Here is a 16,978-nt window from a genome sequence, read left to right on the forward strand (position 1 = left end):
TGTTTGAACCTCGGGGAACCTCAGCGTTGTTGAACGTACCCGCCTTACCATCACATAGTTGCTAATGACCTTTTGCTGAGCTGGCATCTTTTAAGTGTTATCACTTGAGTGTATGTTTTAAACGTGTTGCCCTCCCTCTTTGTATGCCTCAGGAGATTACAGTAACGACGGCAATTAGCCCCATCTCATTAGCTAGTGAAACTCCAGAAAGTCACACAAATGAGGGAACTGCTATAATCTGACACTCCTGCAACTCAAGTCTGTGTTTATGTACTTTATGTGTGTGCGCGCATGTAGCGCTCGATCCTTAATTACCAGTCTGATAACACACCACTGCCTATGTATGCGCACACTCACATCTGCACAAACCCATTTCGAAAACATTGCTTTTATCCTGATCATTAATGATAAATCCATTTTAGTCGTATTTCTTTATGCACCTCTTAATTTCAGTATTTTGTATGTTCTGTGAAACATCTGAAGATGAATTAGAAAGTGACATGTTGTTACATTTGGACCAGTGCCTTAAACGTATTTATTTTCATTTCTCCAGGTTTTTAGACTGTTAAAATCAACTTAAGATAATTACATGGCTAGATCCCTTCGGCAAGTGATCTGGCGTTCGGACTGGACTGGCAATACTGTCCATATTGGAACCGTCTTGCACCATGTGATGTGTGTTTTTCCGCACAAAAAAACATAATAAAGGAGAGGTAATTGCTCTTAGGAAAACAAACAGACACAGCCAAAAACTTTACGCTAAAATGTAGGGGCAGTTTTCACGATCAGCCCTTTACCCGTTCATGTAACTTTTAAACCTCTTCTTCAGCTTGGTCTCATTAGGTCAGGATTAACAGGGGATTATTGTAGCCGCAGGACAGTCTCTCTTTAACACAAATATCTGCACGAGATGTAGTGTAATTTCATTTAACGCCTCCAATGAGTCGAGCCTTCAGCAGCTAATCAAGACAAAAATGGCTCATGGCTTTAATAGCCAAGACACTTGGGTATGTTTATTTATAGTCCCCATTGGTAGGGCATTAAAACAGCCTGGAAGTAGTGTAATTGGTTATTTTCCTTTTGCCGCAAAGTGTATAGTCAGGTGTTGCTCAAGTTTATTGTGGTGGAAGTTATTGAGGATGATTTTTTATTATATATTTTCCCTTTTGAACTTTGCTTTTGCAATGGACGACTATTGCGTATCCTAGAAGCATAAAACCGTTGCTGGATCATCGCCACACTTTGCCACCTCAAAATACAAACACGTTGAAATATGGAACTCGTGTCAGGGACTAAATTGACACCTGTGTTGTTTTTTTTCTTGTTTTGTTTACGCATTTCACAAAGCAGCCATGGAGGCCTGCAGTGGAGACGCAATTCGGAGTACACATCACAAACGGAGCAACAGGGAAGACTGCCGCCTGCAAAAGTGACACAAAAATGACTGGTAATGACTACATTGTTCCTCTCTCACCAGCCCTTCTTCCATCACGGCAGGTGGGGACGCCGTCGTTAAAAAAAGCTGCGGGCGCACAGACGTCACTTGGAGAACTTGAGTTCAGGAAGTTAAAAGAGACGCATTTCTTACCCCCGCCCCGATCCTGTTATGATGTTTCCCCTGCTCGTTGGAGCACAACGGTGTTGCATTCCAGGTGAATTCGTGTGACTGTGACAGGCATTCCAAAAACGTTGAAGCACAAACAGGTAGCTTTCTGAAATGCACTTTTCCCTCCCTCGCAAACATACTTTCAAGAATCGTGTTCAACACATAAAGGCTCCTATCTATTGGAGAAAAAAAGTAGACGCAACTTGATGTAAAGGGCACTAAATATCTATTTGTTTCCTTGTAGGAATGATTAATAGAGTGTTAGCATAATCAAACTTCTATTATATTACAGCAATTTTGGAGGGGGACATGCTTCCATTTGATGTTGACCGCATTGAAACTAATGTAATGCATTGCTTTGTTTACAGAACCTTTGACGAAGTTTTTTTTAAAAATGGATCAGTATCAGTTGCAGCTGAGTCAATCAAAAGTCGATGTAAAGGTAAGAAATTTTTCAAATGTCTTTTAGAACTGATAAATTAAATAAAAACAAACAAATGCCATCCGGCTAGGTTGATGTAGTAATCGAAATACAACCTTTTTGATAAGTTACTTTTAGGTTAATGATTTCTTTCGAGACTAATTTGACCAAAGAAATATAAAACTTCTACAAATGTGTTTCGTAATGCAAAAAAAGTCCCCTCCAAGCATGCTAATGCTTTCGAGATGGGGTGTAAAGTAAAATTTTACATCCTCCCACTATTTTGTTTTATATACTATAGCTAGTTGCTTTTGGTTTACCTTTGTAGCCCTCATTCCCAAGATGGATAAATTTTTGAAATGATACTATAACACAAGAAGCATCTTTTTATCCCAAATAAACCAACAATAAATGGTTCATACAGTATGTCATTTTCCAGAGCTGATCTTCCGTCTATGACGTGACACACGCTATTTACCTTTATCAATATTAATGTCAGGCTAAGAAGGAAAGTCGCACTGGCACAATCTGCAAATATAATGCCCTCTGCCTTATCAATTCATAACACGGGCCCCAGCCAGCTAAACTGTCAGAAAAATCTCAAGTCACACTTAAGCGCACCCAATAGTGACTATTAAGATGGCTCGACATAACGGGACGCCTGCCAATAATTGTACATAAAGATACGGAGAAGCCACGGTCCTGCCATGAATATTGCATGAATTCCAACACAAAGAGCATGCTAAAAGGATCAAAAAGGAGAAATGGTTGGGGTGGGTGGAAGGAGAAGGGCAGCGTCCGTGTTGAACGCACCAAACAATATATGCAAGGCAGCCCCACTGTATAGGTCACATGCAAAAAAGAGCTGGGTCACGCCGAAATTGTCCATCAGTCAGACAAGCAGAACTGATTCGGATGCTAAATAATGGTTTAGATATTCAAAAATTCCATATATATGCGAAAGGCTTCAGTGCACCGTGCGTAAGGGCCTATCGCGAGCCAGCCACGCTCCCTCGAGCAAGTTGGCGTGCACACGCTTGTGGGCATAAACCCTTGGCGTGTGTCTAACACACTCTAACACACTTTTACTCACTCTTACATTCATCTTAATCACATTTACAGGAATATACATCTATTAGTTGAAATATTATGCAGACCATGTGGAAAGTTGTGCAAAACTAGAAATTATAATGTGTTGAAATCAAGAAAAAAAATAATCGTTTGCCTTATTGATACTTTTACGAAGAGCTAAGTCCCCATTTTTCGTAATGTACTTTACTTGAATATTGAATTTGATGCATAACCACTGTTTCTGTGAAACCTTGACAACCACATCATATTTTTTGGGACTACTTTTAACACTAAACTGGAAGTTTTTCCCTAAATTTTTTTGGGACTACTTTTAACAATGTAAACTAGAACTTTTTTCCTCACATTTTTTGGTATCCTGTAAGCGCCAATATTTATTGGCACAATCAGTGAGTAGGCATGACAAACTGCTACAGTTAAAATGAGTGACACCATGAACCAACACTTATAACAGGATTCTTGATATAAAAGCTAGACTTAATGTCTTTGTGTCTTACATACTATATATGATCTTGGACAATGTTTTTGATGAGAAAATGTCCTCCGATCTGGTAAAATGAAAAAAAGGCATGGTGCCATGATTTCATTGTAATCTTGTTCATTCATGATTGTCATATGCCACTTGGCATTCAAATGTGTTTTTTCCCCTTCTTTTTCTTCTTTCAACGCAAAATGTCAAACATCCCTTATTGAAGGTGCACAATTCATCTGATGATCCCCCCCCCTCGCCTATTTCCTCTAGACCACTCAAATGGAAATGGTGCATGTCACAAAACAGTGCTATTAACATAATAAAGGAATTCCACTTACAAAAAAAACTGAACATCTGCTAGGTGGGGCGAGAGCAATGGTTAGCATTTCTTTGAATGCAATTGACGGATCTGATGGCGTTTCGACAGTCATTCACATCGCCGTGTCTCATGAGAGGCCAATAATAGGAACAACACAGGATTCATCTCGACAACAGCCGGGAAAGATATGCACGGATCCATGGATGTAAAAAGACATTGTCATGAAGTCATTTGTTTGAGAGATTCCTCTTTATTTCCCATCCCTCATACATGAAAGTTAGGAATATTGTGCAAAGATAGGCAATGAAATCTTGTAAAGGAACACAAACAATACGCTAAAGTCTTTACGATCAAATACCTCTGAGTATTACACCAATAGAGGTTAAGCTTACATTTTGTGGAAATAAATGCTTAACTCAAACCAAACTTTAACGTTCCAACCCACCATCATGCTTTAGTTCATAGAAGACTCCTTATATGAAATTTGTCCCTCAGGAAAAAGCTAATTTCATTTTACACAGAGCCTTGTCTAGTCTAGTGTAGAATAGTCATACTGAGTAGTTCATTAAGTTCTCTTTTCTATGAGATTTATTTAGAATGTGAAATCTTGAATGGCCGTATGTTTTCCTTGGTATTCCGTATCTCTTTTCCCGTGCAGTGTTTACAATCCATATTAACTAGAAGTTGATCTTTGTCCCGTTGAGACATAAAAGCTTTGCTGTCCGAACACAAAGGCTTTGTCAAGCAGAAGAGTCATCTGATAAAAATCCCTTTTGATTCCATTTTGACAAAAAGACAAAGACCGTCAGAAATCTGTTCAAATATCTGGGACTCATTCAGAGATTAGTTATTATCCATCAGGCAAGTTACTATCTCAAGTCGCTAAAAGGAAAATCCAACAGGCTTGTTGGTGGTGGGAAACATGGGACTAGAGTATTGCTGTCAGGGGCCAAAGTCCTAGGCTTTACAAAGGCCACATCACTTGCCTGTGAATGTATAATTCCACTCTGCCCACTGTCACCTGTCTCTGTGAAATGCCTCCTCCTTTTATTCATGTTTAATTCCAGTACCAACCACTTCTTCAAACTGGCCTGATGGTTTCTGACACCGAAGGCGAATCAAAGTGAATAACAAACATGCAGTAAAACTACAGCAATGATATGGATGTCCCGCATTCATCTGATGGACAGACTTCTCGCGATCTGACCTCTAAAACAATGGTTTAATAATGAATATGTCTGAATTAAAGACACCACTCTACATATTTAATGTAAATGTATTTCTGCATGCCTTTAAAAATGAATGAGCATGAAAGGGTCGACTCCTCCTGGAGACGAGGCTAGGAGAGCTTTTGCCAGAACGGGCTGGTAGGAAAGGGTGTGGGGACTTCCACGATAGTCCAACCTGTCTAAATAAATCTTTCAGAATGCTGATGAAGGTGCAGACTGAAGATGTGAATCCTCTGCTTGAGACTCGTGGGAACTATCTTACTGATGAGCAACGAAAATGCTTTCTTGCCAAGGCCCGCAAATGACGTGGATGAGGCTATCACATTTTAGTCATTAGGGGCTCACTTAAACTGATATATCAATTCCCCGTCATATGGATGATTTCAAAGGGCAGGCCGCTTGGGTTGCCCACAAATCCATCAATCTGGCTTCTGGGGGTCTCATCACCTCCTTCCTGAGACGAGCCAGGATAAAGATTGGATCGAGTAGCTGACGGCTTTTACATTGCAAGGCCTCATGTCTTAAAGCAGATCTTCAGTTCTTTTTAGGCTGTGCATCTGCTGTGAGCAGCACAGCAAAATACTGCTTTGCAAATCTGTTTAACAGTTCAGCTGTGCTTGTTGTACCTTTTACCAGAAGAACAACAACACTGGCTTGTGTTGATGTTTGTTTAATGAATATCAAAGCCATTCCACTTACTGTTCAATTTTGAAATCACATTTCTCCTGTGAAGGCCTTTGGATCTTCTTGTGGATCAATTTAGAGATACATGGTCGAGAGTCATTGTAGCAAATCATTAAAACGTACAATACTTCATCATGCATCAACCATAAATTGTTGGAGGGTGGGAAATGTATTTGACATCTTTTGTGACAAGGAGTTATAGGAGATATTTGTAAAAACAGCAGCGGATCCCATTTTAATGGAGCAATGATTGTGCATCAGCAGTTGATGAGGTTGCGTTCAAGGCGCAACATTCCAAATTGGTTTCAACACGTTAGGTCAATCAAACAAAAACACAGCTCAGTTTTACAATCACAGAATGATTGCGAGTGTAATCACGGCTGACAAACACGTCTTTATCCGTGTTCCCCAATGTCACTGTAATTACCTTTGTCACAGTAAAAGTGTAATTTAGCATCAGCCGTCCCGGCTTTTACCTCAACTGACAGCCGCCGTGATAGCAAATCGCTGAAAGCACCTTTTGTTTCACCTCTAGTGTTTGTATAGAGTTTATTCTTTCTTCGTTCTCTCCAACAACAGAGATGCGAACAGCTGCCTTTCTTTTTTTTCGCTAAACTCAGTTCTCAGAAATCATATCAAAAAGCCTCTCGCAGAGTGCAAGCCCTCCAGGGTTCTGATGTCACATTTGCTGTAACACCTCGCTGATGACTGACATACGCTTCACATGAGCACGGGAAAAAAAACAAACGCTCAGACTTTTTCTTGTTGTTTTTAACGCTAACCTGTTTTGTCAAAATAATTCCCAGAGAAATTAAACGACGCATTACTCGAGTCAAACCTGAAACCCAGATCTGCCACAACAAACCTAATTCACTTTGAGGCGCCACTGCGTTGCGGTGTCCTCCGGGTCTGTCGTCGCTCAGCTCGGGCTTTTGGGAAATTTTAGGACATGAGGCTACCATCCATCCAGGGAGATGAAATTTAGACAATAAGCAATGGCCAACAGGGCAAACATTTTATAGCAAAGGTGTGAAAATGAGAACAAATACCTTTTTCACACCGTTTCTAATGATGGCACATCAGACCTGCTCACAAAATTAGCATCTAGCTTTGCCTTCCCTACTTAATGTAGTAAATCAGCGTAGTTGACAGTATCTACCATTCTATATCATCAGATCATAACATTAGAAATGGGAATAATATGAACATAGTCATCAAAAAGGGTAATAATGGACGGAGGAGAATTATCAAAACCAGGACTTTTTAATCTTCAAATCTAAATACCACCTCCACTGCTTCATGATGGTACTTCAACATTTGATCCGCACCCAAAAGACTATTATTTGAAGGAGCATAAATGAGTCCTTTACAAACAAAAGACTCCAAATTTGTTTTAAGGTGTGCGAAACGGATTACTGCAGCGTGAAAGTCAGCAAGGTGGCGTCAAGAACACGGCACCAGTGTGGGCTCGGATTTTGCAGCGGTGCCGGAAACAGGCGAGATCTGTGAATACAGATCAGGGGGAGATGTGAGGGAATTTTACAGCAGGTATTGTCTGTCACTCACCCCGTCTGTCTGTGTGATCACTCCGGTTCCTTGGCGGCTGTTTCATCTTATACACACATGCACACACAAGAAGGTAGACCTGGCACTGGGGTGTGCCCTTGCCAAAATAAAAAAAACCTGACAGGTGCTCCAATAGGAAATCTAAAAATCAAAAGGCCGTTGCTGCTATTATACATTCCCTGCTTATGTCTGCTTTGGTACAAGTCCCTGCCATCTGGATTCCACTTCCAATGCAATTTACGGCATGAAATAACGTTTTGGCATGACAAGCAGAGCTCCACTGTTTTATTCTACTTTTTCACTGTTTTAAAGGGAAACATTTTTGCCAGCCGTGTTTCTGCATAGCTCAGAGGCCTTCGAATACCTGCTGCCAGATGAAAATTTCAGCATATTTTTACAGTGAAACAGAAGAACCATCAATCGGAGCTTTCAGTACAGAACATTCAGTACAGTGGTGTACCGAGTTCTTTGCATTGTAGCCACGCAGATACTCTGTAAACAAATACAGCACAGCTTAAGGTTCTGGCTCGCAGATGTTACAGCTTTCGGCAGTAAGTCATCAAACTTGACTCTGAACATCTCTGACTCATGCTCATATCAGCGCATCACAGAAATAGCGCCAATCAAACGGCTTATCACAGGTGTTTCATCGGAAATCAAAGGCAAAGTTTAATTGTATTGATGTTTTTTAATTGAACTATCGCTCATATTTCTGTTTAAGCCACACTTGTCTGAATCGCTCATATTTTTATGAAATAAACTCATCAAACTCTTTGGTTTTGTCTTACATTCACAGAGTTGAAGACATATTGGGGCCAGTTGAGCTCGAGAACATCTGGAAAACACGACTGCCTCAAAGGTATGGAACAAGCTTCTTATTTTGTTTTGCTCAGGAATGTATAGGCATCAGTCAGAAGCAACACAGGTTATTGTTCTCGTTCACAAAATCTTTGTCTTGCCGTCCGAAAGGCCACCTAGGTGCCTTTTATGGGAGAGTCATGACTTTAGTGACAGAGCAGCATGATTTAGTACTGAGAATATTTCACTGCAGGATTTATTTTTAAATAGTTTCAAAAGCTGTCCATTTTACCCCCCAGTGGTTACATTGAGCGGCTTCAAATTGCTGCAAATTCAAATCGAGTTTTTGGTGGAAGCAAATAATCTGGGGTTTGAGCTACTTTGGACGAACACCAATTAACATTTTGGCCTCTAGAGAAAAATATTGCTAGTAGGTGAATGGGTACTTAAAATCAGATGGAATAGGCTACTGCACCCCCTGCAAGGATAAGATGTTCAAAAAAATTAATGAATGCTTTTCATACCAATTCTGAGTTTTCAATATAACTTGTTGAGGGCTTGATCCATCCCAAAAAAATGAGTGACAAAAGTCATGTTAATTATTTCAAATAAATGTATTTCCTTTTTTCTCCAGTATTAGTGCAATATGGTTTAGAAATTATTGGGTTATGGAATTAGACATGTTTTGATTGTTTGGTGTATAAAGATAAAGTCTAAGCATTAATGTAGGCATTCATAAATATTTTATATAGGTGGCAGTTAATTGCATTTTTGTTTGTTTTTTACTGTGGAGCCTTTAATTTATTATTTTTTATTATTTTTATAACTACTAGAAAAGTCAATTTTCAGACTAAGTTTCTTTGAATAGGCAATTCATGCTATATTGACCCAACTGCAATGTTTATCATCTCCCCCTTGGGTGACCAATGCAAGGTGTCTATTTCATTGGTGCCTCTTTTAGGTTTAAAGTTGAAACCGGAGCTTTTAATGACTTTTAACACTCTTTGGAAAGGAGTTTAAGTCCAATAACATACCTTCCCCTTTAACTTTGTGCCTAAATCCCTGAGCGTGCACAAAAGATCAGGGTCCTACAAAGTTGGGATAACCCTTATTATGTCTCATTAGTGGGTAACCTGACCGATGCTGACAAAGCCAACAGCTGACGTCTCTGAGAAGTCCACTTGACCATTGCGGCTTTAAAAAAAATGGCGTTTGCGAAAACTACGCTATTCGGCCGTTACACATCGTTAACACTGTAGCAGTGTCACTATATCGGGGAAACATGTAATTAAAGTCGGAGTAAACAAAAGCTCCCAGAGCCTCTCAGCATACATTCCTTTCTAATTTCTCGTCTTTTGCTCCTCTCCTTGCCTTTGACACGTATGAGAGGAAATTCCCTTTCGGCTGCCGTGGCGGTGGCAGGCGTGGACGAAGGCCTTCAGCCTAATTAGAAAACTAAATAGTAAGGAGTAACGCTGCGGCCCTGGGGAGTACAACTGCCATATCTCTTACACGTGTGATGCGGAAGGACCCCGGACGCCGTTATGGGGGAAGTGAAGGGGTGCCGTTCCCCTCTTTTGAACAGCTGTCCAGACACACGTTTCAGACTATCTCGCTATTCCGAGTTAAAACAGGAAATTTATGTCCCAAACGCTGCAACGTGGCTAATACTAAATATTTAATTCCCGCGGGTGCTAATTACGGGGTGCTGGCAACACAGATTGGCTTTTTTTTTCTCCACCCGTAGCCCCCATAACAACTGTAAAAGCAATTTAAGCATTTTTTCAATTAATTAAACACATAGTCTTCCAGTAACCTCTTGTCATTTCGCCCTTAAGGACCAGAGCTAATTTGTGTGGAGTGGAAATGCGTGAGTGTGATGGTGTGTGAGTTTTCATCTTAGTAAAACGCTCCGACAAAGGAATTAAAAAGGCAAGACGCGTCATTTTCACGAGACTGATCGCACTCTCTGCCCCGTGGTATTACTGCATGTGTACTCGGCACATATCAGATGACTGCAAGCGGCTGCCATTATGTTATCAAAGCTGCCTCGGCCATGGAGCTAATCCCTGATGTATTTTTAGTCACAAGTGACTGATGAAGTGAAATTACTGTATCAGTGATAAAAAAAATGGAGGGTTCTTTGTGAAAAGCTTTTACAAGATCGCTTTTGAACGCTGTGGCGCCAATCTAAATGAACTTGTACGACAGCGACGAACAGCACCACAGTACGTTTGAGATGACTCGGAGGTGAAGCAGAGATAAGGATATATTATGCGTTCATAATATGCCGAAATGATCATTTCAGCTATAAAATGTTCGTTTCCATTGTGCCAGGAGGCCAGTCGGAATATGAAAACAGACCTTCCATTCAGTAAAACATAACTCAATCAGCGGAAGAAATAAAGAGGCAAATCTAATCTAAAATTTTAGTCATTAAAAGTATGGGCATTTTTTCAAGGGCAAAATGGACTCATACTTTCTGTTAGGCCCACATTCTTCTTCGCTCGTTGAGAGAAAAAAAAACATAATCTTCAGGCCGCCTCTGTCATTTCACCAGTAATACGTTGTATCGTAATAATTTTCATATTTGTGCGTGTATATATATATATATATATATATATATATATATATATATATATATATATATTTTTTTTTTTTTTTTTAATTTACAGTAACAATTTGATGTTAAGCAACACTCATTATATATATATATATATATATATATATATATATATATATATATATATATATATATATATATATATATATATATATATATATATATATATATATATATATATATATATATATATATATATATATATATATATATATATATATATATATATATATATATATATATATATATATATATATATATATATATATATATATATATATATATATATATATATTTACATACACATATATATACATAGATAAGGATATATTATGCGTTCATAATATGCCGAAATGATCATTTCGACTTACACACATATATATACATATATATACTTACACACATATATATACATATATATACTTACATACATATATATACATATATACACTTACACACACATATATACATATATATATACTTGCACACATATATATACATATATATACTTACACACATATGAATACTTACACACATATATATATATACATATACATACACACACTTTTTGAAGGATAAAATGTATCAAACTTCCAGAGAGTGCCTGTTCTTCGTTTCTGTTTGTGACTCACATGTGACTTATTAAGAAAGGGGTACAGGCACACCCCTCCTTCTTGAAGTTCTTCCGCCTGTCATTGCAACAGATCACAAGCAGTCTGTGAAATCCAACTAATAGTCATTATGGGATGCGGGCGCTCCCCGCAGCCTACCTGCTTGCCAAGGCACTCGCTCGACTCCGCCACACATTTGCATGGTGTCATCTTACGAGCAGACAGGCGATGGGATCAGCCGCATGGCTAATACGAGTAAATAGTAGAGAAGGAAGATGGGGGAATTGCGTGTCCTGCACCTGGCGACAGAAGAAAGGAATTATTATAGAACAAGACCATGACCTGGTGACACTAAAAACAGCCGGGAGAATGTGATTTTTTTTTCCTGATGTAAAATTAATGAGCATACTGCTTGTAGATATAGCCCCAACCCTCTCCCCTTCTTTGTCATGTGTGCATGAGCTCTAAGAACTGATGCAGTCAATAAGTCTATTTCTGATCCCCGGATGGCTAAGGTTTCAAAGCACCTTCAAAATGGGTTTCCACAAAGCCAAAAGCACCCAATTCACTTCTCTACACCCTTGCCTTATGCGCCTTTTACTCTTTTTATTTCAGGTTTCTGTCTCGGCAATGATTGTAGAAGCATAAAACCTGTTATTTGCTTACGAGACCTATTAATGAAGGACACAAGTTTTTTTTAGCCTTGTTTCTAAATACTTTTAAATACTAAATGTATGGAAACAAATGTACAAATATGTTTTGATGAAGGTCCTGAAAGAGCCTACTAAAGATCTTGAAAACTTTTCTCCCTTTGCCATTTTTTATCAATTCAGTCATTCAACATTGTCCCACCGGTGAGCTTTTAAAAGTGGGCATTTTATCCGAAAAGCGGTTAAAAGAAGCTATGGAAATTCAATGCGTACAAACGCCAAAGAAGAGAATGCGCAGAAGAAAAGGGAACTCCCAGGAGATGAGGGTCCGTTAGCCCACGCAACTACAGAGCTGCGTGGCTAAGCGAGCATTGAGCGAAGGCGGCCAAGGCCAATTATTAAGCATCCCGTTGCGGGGAAAACTGAGCAGACGTGCCCGTGAACGCACAGTCCTCAGCTTCAGGTGTGTGTGTCTACAAGTCTGAGTTGCACACGCAACAAAACGATGTATGTTTTCCCATTAAAGATGTATTTTACCAGATATTCAATGGTTCTCCACTGACAACAAATTTCTTTTATGGAATACAGAAAAATCTGATCAAATGTAGCAGGATAGACAAGAGGATAGGGCATTAGCAGCAACTGTGCATCCAAAAAAAGGACATAAGACATTAAGACAATTGACAGTGATTTCGGGTCATACATCTGTCGGTTAACTTGCGATCAAATCGATTTGTTTTGGAGACCCTCAATCAATTTTTTTTGGCTTAGGCAAAGTATGAGGCCGATCCGCTGCACAACTGCTGCTTTGTTTCCATTAAAACAGGCCCTAAGAATTGTTTTTGTTTATTTTTGTTCAGTCCTAAATTATCATAGTTTCGGAAACCAACAGCTTTAGTCGTACATTAGAGAGAGCAACAATGTGTTACACTTATTTATGTTATTGTTGTCTATTGGTACCACATATTTCTTAAAAGAGGATATATAAGCTCTTATATTTGACCAAATATTTTTGGGGATTGTTGTGTCTATTATTTTGTTAATTTGAGAATCAGGAAGGGCGAAATACCTCCACCAATGTTCTAGTAAAAGGGAACAAACTGTTGCTGTTCCCCTTTAATGAAAGGAAACGAGTTATTGTATATTACTAGAAATGTATTTAATAACATAGCTTTGCAGTTTTGTTTGTGTCTGGACTTGGACAACAAAAACTTCTTGTTTTTTCCATGTACAGATACATATTTTTTTTTTTATTTAGTATATTACCTGTATCGCGTGTAGATTGAACCAGGATTTTAGTCTTACTGCTACTCATGTTGAGTCCCTAACCCTTATGTCAACAGCTCTTAAAATATTGAGAAGAATCTCAGCTTGCCCCACTCCTTTGGTAAGGAAAAAAATAAAAACTGTGGAAAAGTGGGTGGGTGGAGGGTGCGTGGGGCAGACATCCTCCCCTTCCACATGTAGCGTGGCGAGGAAAGAAGAGGAAGCGCGGGGGTCAGGGCTCCCGGTGCTAAGCTGTGAAAAGGCAAAAACGTTTGGCGGAGTAATTACACGCCGCACTGCTCTGGGAGTGATTAGTGATAGTTGTCTGTGTGGAGTGTTTGCAGCTCGCAGCCTTTATGGGCCACGCTTGCCTTGCTTTGCTAACGTCTCCATTGCATTTGCATCAAGAGAAGGGGGAAAGAGTTGCATGTGTCAACATAAATAGTGGGAGCTGTTTTTTATGGGCTATCTATTGCAATATTTTAAAGTCTTAAAGTCCAACTCACTTATTTTTGTTATTAACTCATTGGCTGCCATTGATGTTACGAGATATGTAAGCAGTTATTCGATACTGGGGTCTCCTAGTTCAAATGGATTGGACGTGTAGCACCATCATGGCCATCGAAAGATGCGGATTTAAAGTCAGTCTTTCCAGTTTAAACTAATTATTTTAGCCGTTAAAAATCTATCACGTGACATGGATTTTAGAAAGATATATTGCAATTGTCACTTAAAGAAGGAATTCAGTTTCTAAATGCAATATTGTTGCTAATAAAATAGTTTTAGTTAGGTCATTTTATAATTGAAGTTTATTTTAATTCACTTGTAATAGGATTGTTTTTCCGATGTAGTTAAAACATTGTCAAATTGTTGAATACAAATGAATTTGCATTGCTTAGTCTACCAGTCTACGTATTATGTATTTTCATAGAAGAAACAAAGTAAGACTTCTAATTTAATCACCAGTTAATAATTCAACTGACTGATTGTACATTGTTATATATACATATTTTTTTAAATACCCCTGTATAACTGCATACACATTGATAAAAGTGAAATTAAGAACATAGGGAACAAGAATAAGAATGAGTTTGGTTTCCGAACAAAAACACAAATTAGTTTATGCATTCAGCAGATGTTTATTTGATGTTCCAAATCCACGTCGACATTGCATGCACCTGATTAAAATAGGCAAGCAACCCCAAAAAAAAACAGAAGGACAGAAGTTTTCTTTGTTTTTCTTGAGCGAAGTCCCTTTGAATTTGCTGCCAATAATTACATAGGCTATCAACATTAGTCAGGTGACTTAAAAGAAGCGTTTAATTTGGAGGTAAAGTGTATTGTACTTTCTAAGTATATTAACCAAAGCAGAGACCTCATCTCAACACGACAGAATACTTGACTTCCAAATCATAACGATGTAAAAACAACTAACTGCTCCTGTGTGAAAAGCTCATGATAAGTCAACATTTTCAACTCTCATTGATACCATATAAAGACGTTCAACACATTTAAAAAAACTATAATGAATAACTCTTTTAGAAGTAACTTAAAGATACATTTAGAACAAAAGAACTTCAACTCACGGTTTTGATGGATTTTTAAGGCATTTAATTATTTTTCTTTCGGAACTCTAATTAGTAACAATTATTTAGGGGTTCTACTTTCAGTGTCATATTGTATGCGAGATTAGAATATTCGGGTGGTTTGGCAGAGTGGAAACAGACTCAAAGAGAAATATCTTAAAATACTTATACAGATATGTACCAGGTGTCGGGAATTTTCTGCTTTGGATGTCAGAAGAAAACATTCCTCACTCTTTCGAGGAAGACTTGGCAATATCTGAAAGGAACATCTGTGCCTTGTCCAAACACAACTCACGTTCTTCTGACATGTTTGACTTTTAAATATTCAATTACACCCGCAATTAGCCTTCAGAGATTACAGTTTATAGTAAACCTAGTAACACACGGAGCATTGAAACGTTAAATAAATGGAAATAAAATGGAGAATAACATTAAAGATAAACGTGCTGAGCGGGTTACCTGTAAAGACAATTGAATTAGGTTTATTTCTGGTATGTGCGGTGGTAAGAAAGCAAGCTTTAGTTAGCGATAGTGCTAAATTGGTAAAACCCCACCTATTCATGGTTCACTAGTATCAAATTCAACATTTTTGTTTTCAAGTAGAACCTAGACTAAGCTATTTTATGTAAAAAAATCATTTTAGGTTTTGACTGTTGTGCTGTGTGTAATAAACTGGAAAAGCAAACTATGCGCAACACGAAATTTAATTAAGAATAACTTTAAGTTACAAAATATGGACCTATCCGGAAGCATTGTTGCGGTGTGATTTCCTACAGTTAAAAAAACCAAAGTCGACAAAGTTTACGGTGATTTCTGATCTGGAAAACAAGACAGATCGACTATTGTGACAAAATCAAAAGGCACATCGCAACAGCTCACTACTTTGGTGGCTAAAAGCTACTAGATTCGTCTAAAAAAAAGAACGTTCATACTTCAAATCTCCTTTTGACACTCATCCTACACCGTAATTTTTAAACCTTGAAGGCCACAGTGACAAATGTCATGAAGGAAAACAGGAGAGTAAAAATGGAACGAGGGAAAGGTTTCGGAGTTTTGTTTTTGGTGACTGTCATGGAAGGGAGTGCTCTTCGTGTCAGATGGCGGGCGACGTATCGTTTACAAGCCCCCTCACATGTACGCCCTCTACTTAAAGGCAGCTCTGCATTACAAACCTATTAAAAGCTACTTTTAATTACACCTCCCTGGCTCTCGTGGGATGAACTTCCTTCTTATGGCATGTGTGCACTTAGGAGTGGCACTGTTTTTTTTTCTTCCGGTGGTCCAATTAAAGGCCATGTTGACAGATTAAGGCTGCTTCTGGTTTTGTGCTCCAATAACACATTTAGAAATGACGATGAGCACAGAGTGGAGACGACATGGGAGGGAGTTGGAGTGGGGAAGGCGAAAGAGTAAGCGTGGGTGAGTCATAAGGGATTAATGTGTTTACATTACCTGGGCTGTGATCTATCACCAACCTTGTCAAATTCCATTATTCCTCACATACGTATATGCAGGCCAGGCAGCACGCTCCTCTGCTTTTTGAGAGGACAATAGTTCTTAGCGTCTTGCTCGTCGTTTTGATTTAAACGAAACTGTTTCGACACATAGCATGCAATCATCAAGAAAATATGTACTATACTGTCTTTTGCTAAAGTTATACAATTGCATGTTATGGAATGCGTTAGTATATTTTTAGTGATACTTCCGAGTGTCATAAAGCACGGAAATTAAACTTTCCATTATCTCAATGCAGGTTACCACAATGTTAAAAGAAAATGGACTACAACTTTGTTTTATTGTGGTAAGACTCACCTTTTGGGGACTCTCACTTGTCCTTGGCATCAGACATCAGGTTAGTATTTCTTACCTTTTTATAATACATATTTTCTTTTCACACTTCGATGAGAATTAATAAAGAATAGAAAAAGGGGACTTTAAAAAAATCAGTATATTGACATTTTCTATCACTTCACATCCATTCATTGTGGAAAACCTCATTTTAGTTAAACATTTAGTCTTTGTATGTTCTTTGGCTGCAAAAAATGTTTATATGCTGTC

The 16,978-nt window shown here is 38.5% G+C and overlaps 1 long non-coding RNA gene across 1 annotated transcript; it reads left to right on the forward strand.

Annotated features, from left to right (window-relative positions):
• Window positions 1–1,970: 1,970 nt before the first annotated feature.
• On the forward strand, window positions 1,971–16,766 carry LOC144193832 (uncharacterized). The gene is made up of 3 exons (XR_013325780.1): window positions 1,971–2,048; window positions 8,183–8,245; window positions 16,674–16,766. It is a non-coding gene; the product is annotated as an uncharacterized LOC144193832 (long non-coding RNA).
• Window positions 16,767–16,978: the final 212 nt, after the last annotated feature.

This window comes from Stigmatopora nigra, chromosome 3 (assembly GCF_051989575.1).
Source record: "Stigmatopora nigra isolate UIUO_SnigA chromosome 3, RoL_Snig_1.1, whole genome shotgun sequence".
Taxonomy (NCBI): Eukaryota; Metazoa; Chordata; class Actinopteri; order Syngnathiformes; family Syngnathidae; genus Stigmatopora; species Stigmatopora nigra.